Raw genomic sequence first — 20,092 nt, 5'->3', positions numbered from 1 at the left:
TTTAAAATAGAATAATAATAATATAAGCGGTAAGAAAGAGATAGTGTGAGAGAGAAAGAAACGAATGAGAGAAAAACTTGCACCCGGTAGTTATAGCATGGTGCTGCAGAAACTCGCACGTCGATCCGTTATAAAGTCAAACTACGTCGTCAATCCGGTTTTTGATGAGGAAAAAATATCAATTATTTAGTTTTTCTTCTTTTTTTTTTTTTGTATTACATTTTTATTTTTATTTTCTATCCATCGTTCTCGCGAAACATACATAGTAAACAAAATAAAATATTTGTGTATGAAGGAGCGTATGATTACTATTTACATAGGGTTGACACTATATTGGTATAAGTCTATAAGCAAAGATCTCAGTTCTTAATAATATATTATCACATACAAAAGTAATAATAATTCTTCAGTGTAAAATACCAGCATCATCTCTATATACGATCTTGTATGAATTTCATAAGTGCCTCTATCGAGTAATAACAATCCTGAAGAATTTTTACTATTATTATTTTTAATATTACTATTATTTTTTTCATATTTATCTAGGTGTATATACCTTTCATACCGAATCAAAAAACCGGTTACTCATTTTAGTGTAATATTATGTATACGTTTTCAACAGATGCTATTTTGTCTTAAAAATGTGTTGGGTTATGCGTGTATAATATGGACGAATTATAATTAAAAAACGTAGTATACCAATAAATAAGAAAAAAATTATAGAACTGTATTGCATTACTTCAATTAATAATTCTATATAATATTAAGTCGTCTTGGGAGAACTAAAGATTACGAGTGATCAATGTGTCAACCAATTAAAATCCCGGTATCTATACTGTAATGTGTGTTATTAGGAATTAACTTCTATAGTCAGCCAAAAGTCATTACCATTAATAGAATCATTATAATCTTGTGCTGTGGTTTTACACCAGTCATAAATTGTATGACAATAAATTATAATATTATTATTTATTATAGATGCTTAAAAACATATTTTCTAAGGGACGGACGGCGAAGTATATAGGCAATTTAAGTACTTTTGGGACGATGGAAATATTTATGAATAATTCAAATTAATGTAGGTACTAATTATTAATAATCAATTTATTACAAAAAAAACTTAAATACAAAAAGACGTGTAAATAAACAAATAATAATAGATACAAATTGAACAAATAAGTAATAATTATACTACATATGAAAATATATTATAAAGAATCTGAATGTCTATTTAATCAATCGAGGTAATCTAATGAAGACCAAAAAAATACACCACGAAGAAGAATGATCGTCCATTGACCTCAATGATTTACAAGTCGAAGAGAAGATGAAAAAAGCTGAAGAAACAACTATGAAAGAAAAATTGAAGTTGATGTACATATTATAAAAGAATAATGATTTATGTAAATCAGAATAATATCAGCCACAATACAAAATACTAACCATTAATAAAATAAAATTGTTTTATTCATTATTATAACCCATATAATATCTACAGACAGACAAATATTAACTTTAATCAAAATATTAAAAAATAAAATAACATACATTAAATAAGAAATATAATTTAATATTGTAACAGGGCTTATAAAATGAATCGTTCTTTATTCTACTATAAATACTTATAAGGTAGAACAACATAATATTATAAACTATAAAGGTTGATAGAATTTTATTTTATAAAATATGATCTTGTAAAAAATATTAAATAATAGAACTTAAAAGGCAATAATTTGTTGTTTTTATGTAATTCAATTATATTTATGATGTGTAATATTAAATGTAATAAACTCATAATTCATTGGGTCGATAAAAATAATAAATCAATCCTCTACATGACTATACCTATATGTACGTACCTACTTAAAAGTTGATGCAACAGACGTAATGTTAATTTATTATTTTTATTACAGAGCCTATTAAATGGTGAGAAAATACACAAAATATTAAAACTTTTCTATTGAAGATGAATTTTTTGATTAATGGGAATCGATAAGATTTTGTCCAAATACGACAAATAACAAGAGTGAAACGAGCAAATGAACTGCAATATAAGAATTTAAAACGTCTTCGTATTGCCACTGAAAAAATATAAACATATATATAATACTGTCACTGCGTATCATATGCATTTTTAGTTCCGGTAAAAGTTGATAAACTGGATTGAAATTGTCTATATAAACAACAATAAGCGAAAAATGTACTTAAAAAAATAGTATATAATATGTACATTTATAATATATTAACTGCTTTGTATATTATTATGCATCATAAACGATTTTTGTCGGATTCGAATTTTTTACGACCAGCCAAATACACAACTAACGCAGATTTAGATTGATTGTACTATTATTTTGTGTTATCTGTATATTATAAATGGCTGAATAATACAAAATACAAAATAATTGAATAGAGTATATGTGTAAATTACGATGGTCTAAAATATCACAACTATAACTACAGTCTATATAGATGAATAATAATAATAATATTAAATAAACTACTGAAAATTTACCTAAATGTATGAAGCTCTCTCTTTATATATATATATATATCTTCCAAATCTTACTTTTAAAATAATATAATTGCATAATTTAAATATAAAGATATAAAAGCGTTTAAAAATGCAGTTATAGTTATGAAAGAAAATTATAGGTATATATACACTAAAACATTTTAATGTTAATGTTTTAATATTTGAGCCTATTACAGACATGTTTCTCCAGGCATATGTTCCTGCAGTCGTATAATATATATTTTATACACATAGAAACTAACACTGTTCAATTAAAAATAACTTAGGCACTATAAAAAAAACAGCTACTGAAATCGATCTAGATGTATAACTAAATCGTTACATACTTATAACTTAACAAGAGTGTTAAAAAATATATTCCATTTCACGCGAAGAACGTTGTTTTCAATAATATATATAACAATATGAAACCTGTTTTGAATTTTAAAAAACTAACAGAAATTTATAAATTATCTATGGTTTTCTTTTAATTTTATCAAACGAGTTATTATTTATAAATGTAGCTATATACTCGTATTTCCAACAGCTCAAGGCATACATAAATGGTCGAAAAACATTGAAGCATAACCACACCAAATAAATATTAGCTATTATTAGCCAAATAAGTAATATTCACGTATGAAAACTAAAGAATAATTTTAATTTAATACAATATAATCTTAATGATTGTTTAAAATATTATAATTGTATGAGGAATAATTTATATAATGTTTATTTTAGTTGATAATTTATTAAATTAACTGTGTAAATAAGAATAAAATAAAAAACTGTACGATTAAAACTTGCCATTTATATATAGTTAGAGAAGTCATAAAAACAAAATAATATATAAGGTAATAAAATAAATATATATAATTACTTGTTTTCAGTTAAAATCGCATGTGCTACAGCTATTTAATATTTTAGTATAATAAACCTAAAACAGATTTAAACTCTACAGGATCTATGAATCACTACGAAATCATGACGACGACGACAGTGGTAACACATCACGCGGATATAAAGGTGTGTAAGTAAACATACAATGGCAACTGTTAGCATTAAACAGGTTTTTGGAGTATTTCATGAGTGGGATCAAGGTGATTCTCATTTGCACACAAATGACCCAAAATGTGGTCCGTTTTCGACAATCATTTGGCGTGCGCGAATTATTTCTTTTAATCCGTTCAAAACCCACTATATAGTAAACATGCACACATACGTGAATATAAGCATCTCTCAAGTTTCGAAAATATGCAAAAACAGTATTAAAAACGGTCGCAATAATTTTTTACGATAAAGACCTAAACAAGGGCGTATACCTACGAGTTTCATTAAAATTCGTAAAATACTTTCCGAGATTAAATCTCAGACACGCATGTTCTTTGCGCATTTTATTATAGTAATATATTTTTAAAACAACAACAAAAGACCAACGAAGCACTATAAAGATTTAGAAATTTATCACCAAGCGCACTAATGAAAATTTAACATCGTATACCTATTTTTTTTTTTTTACTTTATCGAAATTAGACGTTCATTATGAATATACAAGAACATATCAGTATCATTTTTACGACCCAAACACATTTATATAATAAAACTAAACAGATATGCTTAATTGAAATAAGCGCTAGTTTAATGACAAAACAAAATACTATAAAAAAAGTTTGTATAATTTTAGAATATTTTTGAAAATACCTATACCTAATAGGTATGTATTATTATAAAACATTAATAAGTTAATTTTATATAGGGCTTATTAAATATTTGAAATAATAGTAATATTTAAAACCACTGTGGCATATTAAAATCAGATAATAGATTATGATATGTAATTAACGAAAAGTGCAGACAGAGACCTATAAAGTTAAACGAATTTATCTTCGTATGATATTTCGTGGATTTTTGTGCAATACTGTTTTTAGTGGTCATGGACAATAGTGGGGACAAAAAAATGGCAACACTCAGCGCCTGCCTATAATTTAGTCTATTATTCCTCCTCTCTTATAGTTGCGTACTGACAGCGGCTTAAAATACCGTGACCGGTAATGCGGCGGCGGCAGGTAACCGCTGAGCGCGCCTCATCGTTACATTGTACCTGCACGCGTATAATGAAAATAATAATTTATATTTTTATATTGCCACGGTGAGGGGGGGAGGCGTTACCCGCGATCGACCAATCGCGAGTCGTGTCGACAACACCGTATGGGTGACGATTGCAGTTATTATCATTATTATTATGTAAGTACAAATGATGAATATCGTTGTATAAAATACAATATATTAAATACTCCGCAACACTCTTACATATTATCAACATATTGTTATTCCCGTGATAGAACATAACTACCTGTTTTGAAGTGAAATAATTATTTAAAAAAATTCTCCGAACTCTAAATTACAGTGACACAAAATATGGTATGCAAAAATTTTCAAAACGTTATATTTATCAAAACTATTTAAACGACGAGAGTTCGACGCCTTTTATAATTGTAATAATATGGAATATTAATGGAGACTTTAACGCGCGTACGTGATGGTAGGTATTCAATCTGCCACTCGGCGTGTAGTCTTCGCGTACTACCGTAATTTATTGTTTTATCGACTTTGAAGTGGCCGTCGTTGCCAAATTAGGGCACATCACGATCGTAGTTCCACGCATAATTCTACTCGCAGTACTATGTGGCGCCGGTCTAAAATTAAATTTAGCCGCCACCTGTTCCCGTCACTCAGATTGTTTCCATCTACATCACAGTGCAATCGACATAGTATAATATTCCATTTTTGTCCAATTGGCCTACGGACAATTTCGAAGAGAAAAAAAACAATAATTTACAACACCTATTTTATCACAGAATGTTATGCAAGCAGTTTGATACCTATGTGTATACTATCTAAACTACTTTTTTTTCACTCTGTTTACAACTGCACATTGTTAAAAGGCGGAATGTCTCATGATTTAGGAAAGAGTCGTAGATCTATAAATAAGACACAATTGGACATATTCTTATAGATATTTTTTCATATTCTCGAAGCATAGTAGGCATTTCTATAAATGTCTGATACTCTTATCGACAAGGAAGGTGGTAGTGAACGTATATTTCAAGATCAATAAATGACAAATATATTTTTATTACTTTAATATTATATACATTTGATTATTGAATATACCGCAGGATTACATAATATTACAAGAATTGAAAAGCGTTTTATATGATAAAGTTTCAACCTCGGTCATAACAATACAAAATACATAATATTTCCACATTTTTATTTGTCTGTATATTGGTAGGTATATAATATTATTATATTGAGGCTTTCCGATGTATATTAAAAGTATATAAATTCACCTTATATAATTAAATCAGTTATGATTAATCTATTTTAAACACTACAATCCATAATCGTTAAGACAACACTGCTATGAAATTATTATGTAATTTTCCTATGCACTGACATGTATGAGGTATATTACTGCCCGCAGTTGGAAAAGATATGCATTTCAAAGTATTTTGCTATTTTCGGAATGAAATTGTATATAGTTATTGTACACTATATATAGATACACGAGTAGCTACATCATATAACCTGGGTAAGAATCAACGAATTTTGAGAGGAATCTGCGTCGATTGCAGTATAATACTATAACATGTCGCTACATTTTATTAGAACATGACAAAAACGTACCTAAAGCGCAGGTTAAGTCGCGTGCTACATCGTACCCCGTCTGTTACCGCACCATTAGAGGAGGGGTGGTGGCGATGGCATTCCGTCACGTTACTGCCGCCGCGAAGATTGTGTGCCTGTTGTATAAATGTCTTTGCGATTCAGAGACGGTTTACCGAGATAATTGCGTGTAAAGACCGTGCGGGCGGTACGACGACGACGACAACAACAATAAAAGCTCCTTCCGACACACACACATTCGCAAGCCCGAGCGCATAAATGGAGTAGAGCCCGGGAACGGGCAGTAGCGGCGGTGGTCAAGTCGTCGTTGTCGTCGTCGTTAAAATCCAATTAAATTTAATTGAACCGACCGGAACACGCGGTATAAATGTAACAACTACAGCTCTCTCCCTCAATCATTCTTTCTCTATCACTATCACTCTCTCTCTCTCTCACTCTCTCTCTCTCTCATTTGCCGTCTATCATTTATCTTTAATATTGCTACCGATCGCTTTTTTTACATATATATATTATATCCGTTTTACTATTATTGTACGTGTGAGTGTGTGTACTAAATGCGTTTATCGTCTAAATCCATACAGCTCGACTCGACACGACACGACCGTTTAACCTTATACTACATTTTATCGTTATTATATTAATGTTATCACGTAAACATGATATTATTATTATCGTTATTTGTAACTAAATATTTTCAGATTCAACGCTAATCTCTTTGATCATCAATCGATAGTTCTTCTATTCCCAGGTCAGGCCTAATTTTAATCAATGTTTAAAATAAACGACGACTTTATATTAATTTAATGATATTCCCCGAGTAACAGCATTCGAATATGCAAAACGCGCAAACGATAAGAATATTACAGCGAGACCATTTAATTATAATTTATAATTATCGTAATGCTATTTTTCTGGTTTACAAAGTATATATCAGTACAAGTAATTTATCATTGTATCTATTATATTACAAATTATTATAACGTAGGTACCTATTACCAATACATGCTGGGTGATTTAAAAACTTTAATTTCGAAGAAAATGTGTATACATAAATAAAATGTATACATATACAAGGTACCTATCTTAATATTATAATACGTATTACCACTGAAGTATGCCACAAGCACGCAAATTCTACTCATATTACACAACTAATTAACGATTTTGCCGAGTTTTTACTATATTATTATGACAAAAACACACTATGCACAGGGCGGATAAATAATAAATACTATAGACTGTATATATAATATTATGCTCGCTAACACTGTTGAGAAAAAATAATTTATATTTAAATTATATTTTCTACTTAAAATTGTCACGCTATATTATTCATCTGAAAGGATGTATTATACTAGGGATAAATTACATTTTGTATCAACTGTAAAAAATGAGTGCATTGAAAACAAGTTTACGTATGATGATCGCACGTCGAGTCTGATTACATTTTGCAAGATATACTCGTCTTAGTCATTATTTATTATTATATTCAATGCGATATGATCTAATATGATTAAGGAAAATAAACGTTAAGCTAATAATAACTAATAAGTAATAATAATACAAAAAGAATAACGTTAAGCATATAATATAATATTATGTAGAACGTCTGCATCTATACGTAAAATATCGTTTTTTTTTCAATTTTTTCCGAGTTCTAAATGCAATATTACTTATTTAATAATATAATATCTGTGTTTAAAAAAATACTCAGTATTACAGCAATCATACAAATAAATACATGGGCTAAAAAAAGTCAAGTTCCACAAAAATATACGCATGATTTCGCGCGGCGAACGATTGAAACATTTGTATATTATAGAGTAAATACCTATAGTTTAAAAAGCATAGAGTGATTTCACTACTGCTAAATGTTGTCGACAAAAAAGTATATACATAATAATTATAACAATTGTTTTAAAGTCACAATCACGAATTAATGGGATTTTATAACATCTTGTCATTTCATATTACAAATAATATCATTATAGACTGATCCACAATTGTTGGTAATAAGTTTGCCATTTCTCTCTGTGTCTTAGTCTTTTTCTCTGTCTATCTATATTTATTCTTAATTTTTATTTTATAAGTAAAACTGTTACAAATATCATTGACTGTTATATGAACACTACTGCAATCCATTTGAGTTACGCAAAAATAAAACATTTTTCGATAAGTATACTTATTATCGTGGTCCACGACCTAGCAGTCTATGCAACACATTACCTATATCTATGTTACTGTAAATAATTTATACTATATAATACGATCAATAGAATTCGTTTCAAAAACCAATGTATCTACATATAAAATAGTGGTTTAGTAATATTAGATGTGGTATTATAGTTGGATATATTATATTGTTGTTTTCACAACAAGAAATCTGCGACCTAAGAATGAAAACCACAAAAACACATCACACAACACTTCAACATACGAAGGCGCAGTAGCCAAAATCGAAATGTAGCAGCGACTAAATTAAATAAACAAGTCGTCGGATTCTCCGGTTTCTGCCACTGCCCCGGGGTCACAACCGTCGTGGGCGCTGTACCGCCGCGCCGTGTATATACACGTTAAGCGCGAAGATTTTTTATTTTTAATTTTCTTATAAAGCGTAAATCATTATGGAGTCTGCAATACGGTAAAAATGAATATTTATTACATTTAAGATGTTTTAGGTTGTATCGGCAAAAGTCCCCTAAACGGGTACATATATGTCTAAACGAATGATAAATCGACTTTAACACAGCATTCTTGTATACACGCGTAGTTTCGTTCCACATGGTTGAAGTTTATAATACAAAGTATAATATTATAGTTTTATGTTAATTCATAAGATATTGTATATATAAAAAAAAACTATAAAATATTAACAAAATTAGTTTTATTAGCTTCATCACGTCACGTTGAAACAAAACAATACGAGCAGCTTTATAATTTATTATTGTACGTTATTTTTTTTGCTTTAATTCAATGTTTTCTTTTCCTCAACATATATTATATTAACGCGTGAAAGACCTCTCAACGACAGAGCATGTCGTTTTACGACGACGGTCGTAGTGTGTTTATCAAATAACGTTGTTTAAGTCTTCGGTCTCTTTAGATCACAGGTCACCGTTGTTGTACTCTATAAACGTAAATATTATACATCAACGTCTGAAAACGAACGGGGTTTTAAACGACATCAACGGTTTCCACAACAAACGCATAAATATAATATTATTATACTGTTATAATAGTATTATTATACACACGGAAAACGATTTCTCTTCGGAAATATTAAACAACAAATACGCATTATATTCGATCATAATATAAAAATTACCCAGTAATTTACAATTAATAATAGGTTAACGACGACGACCACTACCCCGTTTTTCCACAGCAGTAGCTCCGCCGCTGGCTATTATATTGTAATTATTATATTGTACAATGAGAGAATAGCTCTCATTTCCATCGTCGCGTGATTGTTATTATTACACGCGCGAACGGCTCCGGTAGACGCTCATTAAGTATGGGCACCTATCGCGGGCTGTCGCTTAAAAAATAATACATATATGTGTAAATAAATAGCTATTCGGAATACTCGCACAACTAGTATGTACGTCGGAAAACCCAAACGCCATTGTAAGACAATCGCTTCGACATTATAATAATATACACACACGTGCATAATATTATACATAAGTAAATACATACGATATGCGCAAATCATTACTATAAGTAATAATAATCGGTACCATCTATCATGATACCCATAGATATAATATTATATTTACTTATTACAATTACTTATTATTTTAATCATATTATATTATTGTGTCCTTATAAATCGCGTACTCACAACTCGGCCGGCAGCGCCGCTCATTTTCATTTTTCATTAATTAACGGTGACGGTGCCTGCAATTTTCCCACGAAAGCTAAAAATGTTCAGTCATTGTGCACGCGAAGGTTTGTATATTACTTTAATGTAAACGTTTAATATTGCATAGATACGGGTACGCGTATGCATATTACGCACACTTTTGTGTGTATTTTTATTCCAACGAGACCTTGTCAAACGACAATTATTATTGTCATGTGATTGTCGTCGACCGTTTTTTACTCAATGCAAGATTGCAAGACAATGGCTATAGTCAATTATTATTGCGACAGGTTATAGAACACCGCCGCCGTTGTTTAGGTCCCTGCGAGCTACGAATAGACTGCTGTATTGGCGTATACACAGTACACACATAATGTAGATTATTTTAATTATCTGAACAATAAAATTTATTCTGTTTACAGTTAGAAAACATAATTTAATAAATATGTGTTATAGAGAATAATACGTATCTTGAATACAAATTTATATCTTTTTAAAGTTTTATAAATATTGAATAAGCTCTGGTCTTTTTTTAGACGTAACACAGGCATTCGATACCGTTTAGCACAATGGCTTATTATACATACTCAAAAAGATTTTTCCAGCTCCATATTATCTTCTTCTTAAATCATACCAAAACGACAGATCATTCAGAGTCAAGTTAGGAACGTTATTTTCCACTTTACATAAAATATCAGCCGGTATCCCACAAGGAAGTAACCTTTTCTATATGCCTACGCTTTTCACAGCAGACATTCCGACTACAGAAAATACCTTAATCGAGACTTATGCATACGACACTGCAATACTATCTTTCAATCGCGATCCTCTCAAAGCAACCTATCTACTTTAAACCTACCTAAATATTTTATCTCAGTGGTTCAAATCTTGGAAAATTAAAATCAAAAACTCAAAATCTACTCACGTCACCTTTGCGCTCCGACCTGAAGACTGCGCAGACCTCTTTTTCGAAAATACAATTATACCAAATACTAACGAAGAAAAATACCTTGGTCTAGTGTTCGATAAAAGACTCACCTGAGGCTCACATCTCAAACTCAAAATTATGAAACAATAACTAATAATTTACTATTATTGTTATTTTATAGGTACCTATTAATCCATGATTGTTAGTCTGCATAGTCTAACCACTACTTATGTCAAAGGTAATAAAAAAATAAAATTAATTGTGAGACATTTATGTCAAATTGTCAACGCATACTTTATAGTTAAGTATCTTAATATTCTTATTTATATATTACATGTTACACGTGTGAAAAAATATAGTGAACCAGTTAATGATAAATTATTTTTATTATAATATTTTAATATAAAAGTAGTTTATTTAAAAACGATAAATACTATAAAATTTACTTGTAAGTTGTCTGTCATTGCAGCAGATTTATACGTATATAAGGTAATAAAACAAAAATGAAAATTAATTTAAAAGTAGGTATCATGAGAACTCTGGTTAATCAATTTATGTCATGAATTTATGATTGAAAATTATTCTAATTGATACAGTAATGCAGTACTATTAACGTTTTTTTTTTCTTTAACATAATTCATTATTGAGCAATCTGTTACAAACAAATAAGCTTAATTGATAACATATATATATATATATATATATTAAATAGTCATAGAGATACTTCGTCGGGAAATATTATTAACATGAAAAAAAAAAAATACACTTATTTTAATTTTTAACTATAGCTTATTCTTTACACGAATAAATTGTATTAGATATTCGTGTAATACCTACAACAACGTTTATTCATAGTCGAAGATACCTACGTCGCTGTCGTATATGTATAGACTGCGCAGTTAATTGTCGGAAAGAAGTGATAGGACGGCGTGAGCGAAGTGTTTTATATGTACAATAATAGTATATTACAATATATTAGTTGGATAATAAAGCAAAGTATAGTGATTTATATATTTCTACCTAATGCCAAGGTCGCGGCGCAAACACTGTGCGACGGAGCACTTTGCTGCTGGTCAACAACAATAGCCACTGACTTATACGTCTATAATACCACATAGGTATGCGAGTGTATATGATCAAATAATATTATATATTTATATGTATAAATATAAACATATAGTTATTAAACACGACGAGTCAGTAACAATAAGACATCGAAGCGAAAATAATATAGGTTGAAGTCGAAATGGTGAAAAATTATAATAAACAAAAAATATTATACATGGATGGACACATACCGAAACCATGTGTATTTTTTTACACCACACAGATCGAGTTACGGCTGTATTTACTCATAGATACGATCGTTGTAACATGGATAAAATTAATAGTACGTCAATAATAACTACAACGAATTCGATAACGGAATTCCTCCGGAAATCGTTTCGATACGAGATCGGCCGAATACCGTCGACGCTGAAATGGTGTGAAAGAATTGTGTCTACATATTTACAGGTGAATACTTGGAAATAGTGAAATAAGAAAAAAATTTCGACAAACTTGTTGTTTTAAACAGGTACCTATACCTACTAGCAAAAACGGTGAACGAAAAGTGAAGAAAATCGTGCCAATGTAAAAAACATAATAATATTCAATAATTTAGTAATTAATATTGTTTTTTTGTTTTTCACTCGACATACACTCCATTTTTCACTCGAAATAATTTGATAATTTATTATTGTGTAAGTATTAAGCAATTGTGTGTTCTCAAAGTATTCGGCACGTCTGGTTGATTTTGAACGAATAAAATATACCTACCACTGAACCGTTGTCGAACATACGAAAATATATTATGTATGTACCTTATCGTTGCGTATCCGGTATAAATGTATATGATGTGCGAAGTTCAAGGTCGTCACCAGCTACAAAGGTAGTTATGATATCTTATCTATACGAACTCAATTCAAAAATATTAAGATAATAAACTGGACTCAATTCAAAACACATACAAGCAGCATAGACTGAATTCAACATCACCGACAATATTGTTATGTACACTGCAACGGAATTACATTCGTGGTTGGCAACCCATGAACCCTATATGTGATGGACATTGAGGCGACGAGCGCGTCAGGGAATGTGGGCGAACTCAATGGCGGTATCGCTGCGCGTAATATTGTTATTATTATTATTATTATTAGTAGTAGTAGTAGTAGTAGTAGTAGTAGTAGTAGTAGTATTGTCGTGAAGTGTAGTACTTAGTAGCTGCCGAGAAAATTGTTTACTCGTATCGTATATAATACGCGTTTTATTTTTCAGACGGTAAAAAAATAAATAAAATAATAATAAAACCTCACATATTTCATATAACGTATAACCTACGCGGGACAATAATATTATTAAGTATTGCAACGACACACAACGCCACAGACTCGGTGTATACCCATATAATGTATACCAGATAAACCTACAATAACATAAGCGGACAGCGTTTACAACAACTGCGGCAGGTTTTTTTTTTCGTGCTCCGGGAGCCGGCAACGGTAGTATTTTTTATTCTATCATAATAATTTACAATAATAAGTATTATTATTATTATTATTTTCTGCAAATGACGATTATTATTATAACCCAGTTGTTATTATACGCGACACACACGGCGACCGTATCTCACGGTTATAGCTGCCGGCTAGGTACCTACATATAATATGTATCGTATATATATATATAATCTAATATAGGTACGTCAGAGAGAGAGAAAGAAATAATAAAATAATACATCGTATAACGTCGCGGTGGGTTTCGCCCACGTCGTGACAAATTGTGCACATTTATCCAATAAAACGTTGAGTAGTTGAGTACACGAGGTATCGTGTGCAAATTATGATACATTTAATTTATAATGTAATAATAATGTTAATAGACACTTAAACAAGATACCTATAACGGCCGTGTATAGCGCGCAAATTCTATTGGTGGGATTCCCCACGACTAACACACCGGTCGGTACCACGAAAATCGTAGCTAATCGGTATACCAACGTCACGGTAGCGGTTTCAGATTTTTTCGGCAGTCTGGGGAAATCCCGTACTTTATACGATCGACTATCGTTTGGTGCGAAAAGCGCGTACGCTCGGGTTTCACCGTTGTAAAACGGCGTTTAAGTCGCGGACGAACGCGCGGAATGCAGCGACAAATAGATCTATGATACCTACAGCAGTTGATCAACATTGATAGTACCTATACGAAAAGAAAAGTGCACCAACCTTGTGTCCAGATCCTGCTGCGCGTAAAATATCCTCCGCAAGTCTGACGTGGGACCTTCGGCCTTTGCGACGGCGATTGTGCGGACCTCACGATGACGTCGGTCAAACCGGCAAAACGAACGCGCACTGTTTTGACGGTACAACGCACTCGGTCGGAAAACGCGAAAGGCGAACTGATTTATCGAGATATTAATATTATTTTTTTTCAAAAGCAACGGCGGACGAATACGGCGTACAAAGGCGGACGACGAAAACTAAAACAAACTGAACCAAAATCGGCGGCGGGCGAAAAATCAAAATAGGAGGTACCAACCTATATAATTATATTCATTATTATTATTATTATTATTATTATTATTATTAATATTAACGCAACCGCACCGGCAACGATGGATTTTACGCGCGACGGCGGCACCGCGAACCCGCGCACACGGCGTACAGACTGTGATATGATATTATCAAACGATACGCACGGAACCGGAGCTCCGAAGACACTGAATGCTCATCGGACACGGAGGGAATCTTGAGCAGGTGTGAGACGAGATCAACTTTATTCTCCTCCGTACCATTCTTGCCGGTTGCGCGCGCGCGTGTGAGTGGTCTCGGCGCGGCGGCGGGTGACCGGCCGTGCCTAGTCAAACAAGTTTTCGTGTCCGTGTGCGCGCGTATTATACGCAGACGGGGTGCTAGTGCTCGCGCCGCGCGTGTGTGTGTGTGTGTGTGTGTTTGTGTGTGTGTGTGTTTGTGTGTTTGCGTGTGTGTGTGTTTGTGTGTATGTGTGTGTTTGCGTGTGTGTATGTGTGTGTTTGCGTGTGTGTGTGTGTGTGTGCGTGCGTGCGTGCGCGAGCGTTCGGCCGCGGCGGACGACAAACAGTACTTCTCCGACGACGTTTCACGTAAACAACGGTAGTTCTTATTGTTATATTTTATAGGCACGCTCGATCGAGTATCGCCGGTATCGGCGCCTCCGGTGACGGTGCGTGTGGGTAAGCGATTTGGGTGAACGGATGGGAGGGGGGAAATAGAGGTTTCAGCGATACTTACGTGCGACCGTCGCACGCGTTTTGAACTTTCGTCCGTCGCGGCCTTTATAGGTTTATGCCGTTGCGCCTAACCCGACTTAACCCGCGCAGACGTGTGTCGCGTTGTTATGTCGACCCAGCTGCATCCGAGTTGTGTCCCGAATTAAAAATTGCTATACTAGTTGGGTCCTTAATTTTTTTTTTTTTTTTTAGTGAGTACTACATAATATAATTTTCCTTCCCCCCATTTTAACAGACTTAGGACTGTCTATGATCTATTTAGACCAAAGGTATGGTTAAAAATGTTTTTTTACAGTTTATTTTTTTTATATTTTTTGCCATTAAAAATATAAATTATTAGAATTTTTTGTTTAATAGTAAATGGCAATTACATACAGGTACTAAACAAAGAAATAATAATAAAAATACCAAAAAAGTAATAACTAAAAATATATTGATTATAATCAATGTAAATGACAATTTTTTTTTTTCGTTTGGATTGTATATTTACTTAAAATAATCCTGGATCCAACTAGTGTAGTACCTAAATAAATAAATCCCGGACCCAACTAATGTAGTAGGTACCTATGATTTAACCCTAGTACTCAAGACCCAACTCGGATGCTCCGATCGACCCGACGGCGACCTATTACAACTTTCCGACAAATCTGCGGCACACTTCCATTTTTCACGATTTTTTTTTTTTATACACTCTACGCAGGATCGTTTCGTCAACCGTCACGATTCGATGCTAAAAATATTTTCTATTTTACGTAGTTTCATATCGCTGTGGTATCAAAGCAAAACCGTTGTTTGCAGTATACACTCTCCCTTATAGAACGATATTATTTGTTCAAACGGTTATTACGATCTCATATAGGTAGCAGAAACGGACACCCGTCGTAGTAGATATTATGTGTAGGTAACAATAATTGTAAATACAAAAACAATTAACCGCGTTCGTAAAATCTAAACTTACTTTAAAAAAATACGTAATCGTTAGAGGAAAAAATACTAATATCGCGGGATAAAAATTATCAGATCAGTGTAAGGTAGTCGTATATTCTTCGTATAATAGTGTAGTACGTGCATTAATGAGTTGGTGAGTTGTAAATTCCAGGAGGGCAGTCCGGTACATGGGCACTAAAATAATATCACGTAATATCTTGAAAAAATAGTAAAGATCTAATTAAGTTTTAAAAGATGGTTAATTATTTATTTGAGTATAAAATTAAATAGCAGATTAACATCATGTATTATGTTTTTTTTCTATATTCATTTTATTTTTTTATTTTTTTCCGAGATCCAACCTAATTAAGTTTAGTTTTTAATTTGATCTATGGTTTTACGCGCGAGAAACCTATAATTTTTTCTCATAAAACTAATTAAACATAAACCTGCAGAAAAATATTATAAATACTGTTTAATAATCAAGCTATTTGCTACGAATGCAATTATCAAATCAGTCAATCAACCGACGCAGCCTGCCAAAATCAGTTCTCTCTGCACACCTATAAGTAGATGTTTACAATATGCTAACGAGAGGCCGTTTGAGATGCTTTACACAGGTCCAACTGGTGTAATTAAAATTAATTTATCGATGTGGTTTCGACAATCGAATGTACCGTAATTTTAACATCAACGTTTTCTAAAAAAAAAAAAAACAAAATATTTTGCTTCAAACTTGAAAATAAATTATGTTTTGATTAAAAATCGAACGATGAATAGACTCGCGCTAACAGAATCAATAAAAATGTATAGTTTTCTTCAAAGATAAAATATTATGTACTTTGACATTAGAACGTTTTTCTTCAAAAACTTAAAAACTGACTGAACAATGTCCAATGAGTTTAAAATGAGAGTCAAAAATACTTAAAAATACGATATATTTAATAAACATAATAAATACAATTCAAACTTATCATTTCCAATGCTTAGTCATTAACGTCTCATTGGAATTATGTCTCAAGCCACAATTTTTAAATCTAATGAATCCGAGAGATAATTTGTTTTAACAATTTTCAAATTCTTGTTTATTTTCTAAACTTATTGTATTAATTAACTTAATTAAAGGTCATCCATTTCAAATTAATAGATTTTTCAATTTCAATTTGATGTAATCTAATAGTGCATTGTGAATTTAATTTAGATGTTGTTCAAATCAAAATTGATTTTAAATGTTTTTAATGAAATCACTTTTAACCTAAACTAAGTAGGTACCTAATATATTTCTGTTATGATAGTTATTTGGATTTATTTTGAAAATGTGTATATCAGATAATAGTTTGACCCATATTCAAAAGTTTACCAAGTATTTTATCCAATCCAATACAAATTAGTTAACAAGTAAAGCACACCAACACCAATTTTCTCGTGTACCCTATACATATTACGTACCTACACTAAAATCGAGATATATCGATATAGTGCTTATTTTATATTATTTTGATCGTTTTTCCTTGCTAAAATTAGTTTATATATAAGTATTATTATATTTCGAAAAAAATGTTGCCTAAAAAATAATACCATCGAATTTGTTTATATATGGCACACGTATCTCATAAGTCATAGCGAAATGATTGAGTCAACTACCTGTAGATTGTAGCTAGTACACCACACAAGACGTGTCTGCTTTCTTAGGATTTGTGTGATATGTAATAAAGATCATTATTAAAATATTTTTATCTTTGAATTAAACAAACGATATATTATCTATCTATTTTTTAGTTAATTATAAACATTAAGTTTACTATTTTAAGGTAAAAAAAAAAAGAAAATACCATACAAATATGAAGTAGGTATTCTATTTTAATATAAAAATATTATTATTATATTAACCGTTGAATAAAAATGATTTGATTGAAATATTATATTATCAATATAATAAATATTGTACTGGCTATTGATTTGGCTTTGGCATATATTCAAATTAGTGCTTCTAATAATAAAAATGCAACAAAATCTAACGTAATAACAATATCATGTATATCAACAACATCAATATAAGATATTGTTATATATCGTAAGAAAAATGTTAACCACCTGAAACAATCAAGAAAAATAAAATTAAAAAACGTAACATGATAAAAATTAATTTTTTTGCACCGTTTTTTGATACTTAAGCACTCAAAAACTATTTCCATACAAGTTTTATTCAGGTTTTTAAAATTTCTGAGCTTCGAGGGTAAATACACTACATAGGTATGTCACTTTAATTTTCAGCACATTGGTTTGGCGGCGCAACTTAAAAAAATTGGTTCTTTGTTTTCGAGCACAATTGTTCTCTGGATAGATGCCGAATGTAAAAAAAAGTGTACTGGTATGAAACGTGACTACCTATTCATAATACGAATGGATGAAAATCGAAAATAATATTATAATAATATAGCAGTTTAATATTGAAAATTTGTTTATCTGGTTGTAACATATTATTCGCTATTCGCCAATACTATTAATTTAAATTTGTGCAAATTGCAATACTATTAAACATAATTTTACGACATTTTAACACTACAACACAATCAATGTTAAAGATGTACAGTATACACGTTTTTATATCACGTCTATTTATACGAGTAATTATGATAAAGTGTCGAGGTCGATAACACTGGTTGAATAATATTATAATAACATTAATAGTCGTATATTTTTATGTTTTAAACTAGTTTTGGTGCACCAGCTGAAGTGATATTTTAAAAAGTCTCTGTACACGCACCTCGAACAAAAACTCACGTCACCACTTCGTGCAGCTATCGTTTTAATTCACAAGTCAGTAAAAAATATTAAATATAAAAATACAAATACAAGTTATTTGAAATTAAAATTGGATATGAATTTGAATTTGTATTTAAACGTCAAATAACTAGTTTGAATATACGTTTCAAATTTAAGATTAATAAACCAATTACTTTTATCGAGTATTATAATATTATTATCGCACACATAGTATATGATATCAGTCTATAGTGCAATTTTTCTAAACGATTTTTTTGTTTTATTTCTACAAGTCTATTTCACGCGCATTAAAACAACAGTTCATTATGTATTATAATATGTATCGGCCATTTATACATTTAAAAAATTGAAAACGCTCGTTCTTTATACACATATACATGAAATATTATCGTTAAACTCTGTTTGCTCACTACAGTATTTTTTTTTACCAATTTAAAAATTTTAGATTATAAGAAGGTAATATATTAAGAAAACAAATTATAATTTTAAGTAATCTTTGGTTTATCTAAATTTGAAATAAAAGAATTTTTGTTTTTATTTTTATCCATTGTTAATCTAAGATTACCAATTGTAAAATAATATAACTCAATACTGAATATTTTGGTTAAATTTGAAAGTCAAATTGTTAGTGAGTAATAAAACATCTATGTATATTTTAAAATGAGAAAGGCAGCAGGTGCAGAATAAAGAAGTTATTGCCAGGTTTGCGGCAGCTTTAATTCTTAATACATATCATACGTCAATAAGTGACATATAAGTGTTGTATTCGAGAAAAAAATTAGTAAGAAGGTTCAAGATTTCTAAAAACTTATGGTCAGGGATCCATGATCTACTAAAGGTTAATAACCGCTGGTTTATGCCGTAGATTCTCCGGTATAGATTTTACCTAGATTCATCAATCGTTAGTTACTACTTCGATCACTAATAACTCATAAGTATATAATTACGATCGCATTTTTGTATACAAGTTTTAATTTATAAGTTAATACTTTTAAATTTTATTACGAGTAAATTTATAAATTAAAATCAATAATTTAGAAAATCATATTTATGAATCAGAGAGAAATAAAA

General features: G+C 30.9%; 1 protein-coding gene across 2 annotated transcripts in view; it reads right to left on the bottom strand.

Annotated features, from left to right (window-relative positions):
- Positions 1 to 14,805, bottom strand: part of LOC112596926 (GATA zinc finger domain-containing protein 10-like) — a 152,944-nt gene extending 138,139 nt beyond the window's left edge. For both annotated transcript variants that reach the window (XM_025342799.1, XM_025342800.1), the window contains exon 1: positions 14,265 to 14,805. The gene's annotated coding sequence lies outside the window, so the exon portion shown is untranslated. The remainder of the gene's footprint in view (positions 1 to 14,264) is intronic.
- Between the last annotated feature and the right edge of the window lie 5,287 nt (positions 14,806 to 20,092).

The sequence above is a fragment of the Melanaphis sacchari genome, unplaced genomic scaffold (genome assembly GCF_002803265.2).
Source record: "Melanaphis sacchari strain LSU unplaced genomic scaffold, SCAv2.0 Contig36_pilon_pilon, whole genome shotgun sequence".
NCBI lineage: Eukaryota > Metazoa > Arthropoda > Insecta > Hemiptera > Aphididae > Melanaphis > Melanaphis sacchari.
This window is presented reverse-complemented; position numbering and strand designations above follow the sequence as displayed.